Below are 8,048 nucleotides of genomic sequence, written 5' to 3'. Positions count from 1 at the left end.
CAAGACAGAGGACTACAATAAAATGACAATAGAATTACGGTTAGAGCCAGACAAGAAAACTATGAAAAAGTGCAGAACTCAGTCAGGTGGAAAAGAGATAAACTGAAGCTAACCAAGTAGAGAAGGAAATTAGGCCTATCCCAGCTAGGGGTGCAGAATTTCATTCCCTCAAATCAGGTGTTAATGGAAAGGGGTTACAATTAGAACCCCTTGATTATGGGTAAAACTTGCGACTTGTCCAGGGGGCAGGTGAAGTCTTTGTTTATGAAACGCAATCCCACCTGAAGGGATTTGGCTGGGCCTGCCTGTTCCCTCCGGGTCTCTGACCTGGAAAGGATCTGATTCTAAGGAAGGACTTCGTGTTGTTAGCTGCTCCTGACTCATGTTGACCTCATGCACAACAGAACATGATCAGCTTCGCATTGGACCATTGTGATTCAGAGAGTTTTCATTGGCTGATTTTTGGAAGTAGATCACGAGGTCTTTCTTCCTAATCTGTCAGTCTACAAGCTCCCCTAAAACTTGCTCAGCATCATAGCAAAACATGCAAACCTCCACTGACAGATGGCTGGTGGCTGCACATGAAGTGGATCGGCAGGGAATTGAACCCATGTCTCCCGCTGTCCCCAAGAAAGGGCTTTGCGTGTACCAATCTGTGGCTCAGGTAGAATAGTCCTAGAACAACTGTTCTTGGGACCGCAAGGAGATTTTATTTCTGTGAATTTTAGCTATCGACATTTACTGTATTCAAATTTAAAACTGGGAATTAAAAACTATTTATTTGTTAATTCACTTAAAAATAACGATAGTCAATCCATTTACAACATTGTGAATTAAAAAAAAAAAATGACAGCAATCCAAATCTCCACAAATAGAGAAAGGCATGAGTGGGTTCTAGTTTATTTATACAATACAGTATCATACAGTTTATTTGTTAGCTAAATCTATGAAGATCAACATGGATAAGTCTCAGGACAAAAACCTTTAGAATGAAAATGGCAAGGAGGAAAAGAATATGTAATACCACTTATGTAAATTTTTTAGAGCCAGAAAAAAATTAATTGGTATGATCTTTTAATGCCAAACTGAGTTTGGATTTATTCCAGTAGGCAGTGAGAGCTTATTGTTGGGTGAATGAATGAGTCATTAAAGCAGGAAACCCTCAAAGGCAGATCTCTGCTATAAGGAGATCAGCCTAGTAGGGTTCTTAACCCAGGATTCACAGACAAAATTCAGGGGGTCCAAGTTCTTGGGTGGGAAAAATAATACATCTTTGTTTTCAACTACCTCTAACTGAAAACATAGCCTTTCTTTCAATGTTAAGTGTAGGCAACAAAGCACAATGGCTTTAGCTGGACTGTGACGGCCACCAATAGAAATCATAGATATTTTCATATCACATTATGTTTATGAGAAAAGTCTCGAAATATCTTTTACCCCCATCACTCTTTGAAATTAGAGTAGGTATTAGACCTGCCGTTGGGTCTTGTTATTTAATGAGTTAATAAAGAAGCTTTTTTTCATATACTATTTCACAGAATTGATTTTTAAAATGCTTTGATAATACACATCAATATAAAGGTTTCCCTCATAATTCTATGTGTTTCATTTTATACATTTAAAAACATAATTCTAAGAATGCTCATAAGCTTCACCAGATGCCAAAAGGGTCCATAGGCCCCAAAAAGTGAAGACCTAAGAGGGCTGACAGTGAGAAGGTGGAGGCACATTCCTGGAAGGCTGTTCCAGCAGCCTAATCAGTATAACAGAGCCGGGACAGGTATGCATGTAATGACACAGGAGTGAAGCTCAATTCCCTGAACGCCTGACTCATTTCTTGCCCATTTCCAGCAGCTGGCATGGTGCCTTAGCACGTGTTGCTCTCGTTCGCTGCCATCGAGTGGTCTCCAACTCATGGCGACCCCATGCACGATGAATGAAACACTGCCCAGCTCTGCACCATCCCCATGATCAGTAGCGGATCGGACCATTGTGATCTACAAGATTTTCACTGGCTGATTTCCAGAAGTAGATCATCAGGCCTTTCTTCCCAGTCCGTGTTAGTCTGGAAGCTCCACTGAAACACGAAAACAACCACTGATGGATGGGTGGTAGCTGCGCATGAGGCGCCTTGGCTGGGAATCAAACCCAGGTTTCCCACATGGAAGGAGAGAATTTTACCACTGACCCGCCAATGGCCTCGCCTTGGCTTACAGAGACCATCAAGTAAAGTTCAGTGAATGGAAAATGGAACTGACCTGGGGTGCAATTGGGTTGGTTCTATGAGTGGGTTTGTGAGGCTAGAAAGAAGGAAGGGGTCAAAGCTGGTGTGTCAAACCCAGATGTAGTTTGGTGAGGTCTGGCGCCGGGGCAGGCTGCAGGAGGATGGGCAACTTACAATTAACCTACCAAAGGTTAAGGGCTCATTTTGTCTCCCAAACCTTTTGGGTAGCCCTTGATCACACATTGTTTTAGTTTATTCTACCACTGATCTTGTTCCAAAGATGCCTTTTCTCCTTTATGCATGGAATTTCACTGAGCTGTCATCACAAAGCATGTTTGTCAGTCCTCCTGGATGGCTTCCACAAAGGCAGGTTGAGATGAGGCTTTTTCCTAGCCCAGGGCCTCTATTGCAAGTGACTGCTTGCCCTGTGTGACATCACCCAGGCAGGACGCGGATGTGGGCCCAGAACCATAGAATTCAAGAAAGGCAATCAGGTTTTTAGAAATATTGAATAGGAATGATCTTTGCTTACAAGTCTCTACCCACAAAAACGTTACCAAACCATTATTTTAGTTTTTCCTGAATCATAATCTTAAAATAAATTTATTTGCTCTTTGGTAATGCATTTTGGTATAAATATTTCCTTTGTAATTCTAGGTGTTCCATTTTATACATTCAAAAACATGATTCTGATAATGTCCATAAGCTTCTCCAGATGCCAAAGGGGTCCATGGCCCCCCAAAAGGTGACCTAAGATGGCTAAGAGTGAAGAGAGGATGGAGGCAGATCCCTGGAAGGTTGATGTAAAACAGCCTTTGTTAACTTGCTGGACCAATAAAAGAACATCAAGAAAAATGAAGAAAGTAATGGGCTTTAGTGGAACTTAAGTTTGGTTGAAGCGGTGGGGGTAAGGACAGCTTTATAGGGTTGTCTAGGGTACCACGCACACACACACACTCTCTCTCTCTTTCACCTGCCCTATTTCCTCCTCACACACTCTTCCTGACCTCTGGCAGCCTGACTTCTCCCCCAAGGCCTTCATTCTCATTCATCTCTAGTTTCTCTCCAAACCTTAACCCTTCCCAATATGCTTAGGTTGCACATCTCTAGCCTTGAGCTTCCAAAAAAAAGGGACCCACAGGCAGTCTGATTCAGCCCAATGCCTTCATGTCACAGATGAAAAAGCTGAGGTCCTAGAGTTCTAGAGATAGAAATTTGCTGGTGAGACTAGAAACTAGATTTCTTAACTACCAGCCTAGCACTGACTCTGATAACCCTGTTGTCCCTTTGGCTTATATTCCATTTGCTATGAATTATCTCCAATTAGATAGGGTTGCTACGAGTTGGAATCTACTTGACAGCAGTGGGTTTGGTTTTGGGGGGTTTAGATGCCCTCTGCGCAACTCAAATAGCACAAACCTCAACATACAGTCAGAGAGACAACAGTTACTTATAAAAATACTAAGTCTTAGATGCAAAACTGGGGGAAAGTATTTGCCATATTAAGGTAGCCAAAGGATTAACGTGTTTAATCTATAAAAGAACATCCCATTCATTCAACACAGATTCATTGAATGCCCACTGGGTGTTCAGCTGTGTTAGGCAATGAGAATATAGGCAGTCTCCAGGTTATGAAGTCCAACTCATATACAACCCCGTAAAGCCTATTATATAAAAATTTGAGGTACATACTGGTTTGTAACAACAAATGGGTACTACTTTGCAATGTGTATCAAAATATTATTATTATTACTGTATTATTATGTTAAAGATGTTTCAGTGTATCTAGAAGTGTTTCTTTAATGTTTTTTTATGCATAGAAAGGTACACTCTATTCTATATACAAATACAAACATTCGATTAGCTGACATTAGATATGAACCATACCTGTTTCGATTTACGTACAAATTCAATTTAGGAACAGAACTCATTCGTAATCCAAGGACTGCTTGTACAATGGTAAATAGGTGGATTCCAACTGCCGACTTTTTTGGTATTAGCAGCCGAACTCTTAACCACCATGCCATCACAGCTCCGCCTAGTGAGCAGATACAGACTAATCAGAGGATTACCATAATGAAACACTAACAAAAAGAAAGGAACACCTGCTGAAGGAGCATGTAATTAAAAGACCTGAACCTGACTGGATGTGGGACGCAGACTGGGGAGTGTCAGGGAAGTATTTTTGAAGTGACTGAACTGCAATAGAAACTCCAAACCAAAGCAAACCTGTTGCCGATGAGCGAACTTACAGGACAGAGTAGAACTGCCCCATAGGGTTTCCAAGGACCAGGCTGGTGGATTGGAACTGCTGACCTTTTGGTTAGCAGCTGAGCTCTTACCCACTGTGCCACTAGGGCTCCAACCATTGAGCCAAACCAAAAAAATGAAACCAAACCCATTGCTGTCAATGCTGACTCATAGCGACCCTGTAGGACAGAGTAGAACTGCCCCCACAGAGTTTCCAAGGAGCGCCTGGTGGATTCAAATTGCTGACCTTTTGGTTAGCAGCTATAGCTCTTATTCACCACACTACCAGGATTTCCAACCACTGAGCCACCAGGAGCTAAATAGGAAAGGATGGAAGGAGGAGCAGACACTAGAGACAAAGGAGATAATGTGCAAAGGCCCTGTGGTGAGAAGAAACATGGTGCATTTGAAAAATTGAAAGAAGACTGTTGTGGCCCCAGGCAGAGGTGTAACTAAGGTAAGGCAGATAGGGTGTGTGCCTTGGACTCTCCTTGAGGAGGGGCGCTAATGAGCAGTTTCTCTTGGCCATCAAGTTTCCGTGGCCAGCCATGGGATATCATTCAGCAATTTAAAACTAACTGCCATAGGTGTTATTTTCTGTAGATAGGCCACTGGTTGAGGCATAAAGTGAGAGGGAAGTTAGACTAAAAGAGACTGGAAAGGGAGGCAGGGACTAGACACCATGCTGCTCAACACTAGGTCATGTTGAGTATCTGAGTCTGTATTCATTGAGAAATGGACAGCACAAAAGAGTTTTAAGGAGTTTGTTGACACAGTGAGATTTGTATTTTGAAGAGATGAGGCTGGCAGCAGTGGGGAAAATGGATCAGAAGGGAGAAGATGGAGGCACAGAGAAGCGAGGCTCTTGTCAACGTCCAGTAGAAAGAGAATGGTATCTTAGACCAGTGGGCCTCAATCTGGAGCAATTTTTCCTCAACCCTGGTGCCATAGTGGTTAAAAGCTACGGTTGCTAACCAAAAGGTCGGTAGCTGGAATCCACCAGGTGCTCTTTGGAAACTCTGTGGGGCAGTTCTCCTCTGTCCTGTAGGGTCACTATGAGCCAGAATCAACTTGATGGCAACAGGTCTGGTTTTTTTTTTTTTTTTTTTTTTTTTTTTTTTTTTTTTTTTTTCATTCATTTGTTTGTTTCCTACCCCAGAAACGTTTGGCAATGTCTGAAGACATTTTTGGTTGTCACAATTTTGGGGGCAGTGTTACAGGCATCTAGTGAGTAGAGGCCAGGAATACTACCAAACATGCACAGGAAGTATCTGGTCTGAACTATCAATAATGCCCAACTTGAGAAACCCTGGTGTGGACTATGGCAGGGGTAGAAATAGGGAGAATAGACATATTGGAGAGATAATCAAGAGGTTGAAATCAGCAGTAATCAGTGACTGATTGATTATGAGGAGTGAGGGAAAGGTTGCCCAAGATAACACTCAGATTTCTGGTTTGCTCACCTGGATGAGTGGCACTGCTATCCACTGAGATGAGAAATACCGGAGTTGATGGTTTGGTGGGGGAAGATAAAAAGTTCCCCTTGAGACTGAGTAAATTTGAGATGTCTTTAAGATGTTCAAGAGAAGTCAAACAGACAATTCCCTAGGTCTTTACCTCAAGAGGGGAAGCCTGAGTAGATGTGTATTTGAGAGTCTTCTGTGAATGGAATGAAAGCTATGAGCATAGATTAGATTACCCAGGAAGAGAGCACAGAGTGAGTAGTGACTGAGAGTCCAGTCGCGACTGAAGAGAGTCCAGGACTGAGTCATGAGAAACTCCCGGGGAAGGAGCATGAACCTGCAAAAAAGAGAAAGATAGGAGCACCCAGAGAGGTGGGAGGAGAACATGTCACATCTCCGAAGCCTCAAGAGAGCCTGTTCTCCCGCACCTTCTCCAATACAGAATACTACAGGCCTTTTTAAGTTTTGCTAAGCGAATCAGTCAAGAAAAATCTTATTTGAAGTTGACAATTTTTTGTCAGTAATAAGACTAAGCATCTTTGCCATGTTTCCTGGCCATCGTATTTGTTTTGTAAATTGGTCAGTGAACGTTATTTGTTTATTGTTCTTTTGGATATTCACACCTTTCTATAGATTTGTAGGAACTCATTATATGTCACGGTTTTTAACTCTTTTCTCCCACATTCTCAAATATTTCCCCCAGTGGTTTTTAACTTTTATGGAGTCAGCTTTGTTGACTTTTTCTTCTGGCTTTGATCTCATGCTGGAAGAGGTTGTTCCATCCCCAGCATCAGAAAAGTGTTCCTCTATGTTTTCTTAGGACATTAAAACTTGTTTTTGTATTCAAACCTTTACTCTACCTAAAATCTATTTTTATATATGATGAGCAATCAGAATTTTTTTCCAAATGGTGAGCCAGTAGCTTCAATACCAGAATAACACATTCTTTCAACCTCCCCTTTATTCTCTACTAAATTTCATATGCATTTGTCTGATGCTGGATTGTCTCTTTTGTTCTTTAGATCTCTCTGTATATTCTTGTACCTGAACCAGTCTGTTTTAATTACTGGAACTTTATAATACGTTTTGATATTTAATAAGGCAAGTCTGTACTATTAATCAGAAAAAAATCACAGAGGTGTGCATGTGTATGTATGTGTGTTTGTTCTTACGTGTGGAGGATTGATGGGGAAGTATGTGCGTGTGTGTGCACATGTATATCTGTGTGTGTATGTTCTTACGTATGAAAGGTTTATGGTGAAGTGCTTTTGGTTGACTAGAACTCGTTTGGAAGTTTTGAAGAAGTTGGAGTCAGTATCTGGAACAGAGTTTCCAGGGAAGTTTGGAGGAAAAAAAACAAGAGGTGGAGACCACAGGACTCTCAAGAAAGGTTGGTGCCCACTCTTAGGAAGCCTGTAGATTGGGGCAAGCAGAGAAGAAAGCTGGGGGCATGGACTGAGCTATGTTATTTTTAGACACTAGTACCAACTGCGTTTCAAGGCCTTCTAGGCCCCGGCAGCTTTCACCAGCTCCTGGGAAGCTCACAGGGAGTGCCAAATTCAGCCATTCACCCCTCAGAGCTGACCTCAGGCCTGGATGCAGCATTAGCAGCTGTTTGTGGGTTTAAGATCCTCCTGGTGAAAAGTCATTTATCTGCCACATGCCTTATATTTCACTGGCCCACAGCTTTCATTGGAAACAAGTCTTATAATCCAGCAAGCCACCACCCCTGTCAGTGCTGTACTGTGATAGCTTGCTTGTTTTACTGTGATGCTGGAAGCTATGCCGCCAGTATTTCAAACACCAGCAGGGTTGCCCATGGTAGACAAGTTTCAGCAAAGCTTCCAGACTAAGACAAATTAGGAAGAAAGCCCTGGCAATCTACTTTCAAAAATTAGCCAATGAAAACTTTATGGGTCACAACAGAATATTATCTGAGTTGTTTGCTGCGGACATGTCATCAGAAGGGAGAGATCGTGGGAGGAGGACATCATGTTTAGTGAAGTAGAGGGCCAATGAATGTAAGGAAGACCTTGGTGAGACAGATTGGCACTGTGGATGCAAAATGGGCTCAAACGTGCTGGCAACTGTGTGAGGATGATGCAGGACTG

Source organism: Loxodonta africana, chromosome 22 (genome assembly GCF_030014295.1).
Source record: "Loxodonta africana isolate mLoxAfr1 chromosome 22, mLoxAfr1.hap2, whole genome shotgun sequence".
Classification (NCBI taxonomy): Eukaryota; Metazoa; Chordata; class Mammalia; order Proboscidea; family Elephantidae; genus Loxodonta; species Loxodonta africana.
Note: the sequence above shows the minus strand (reverse complement) of the source record.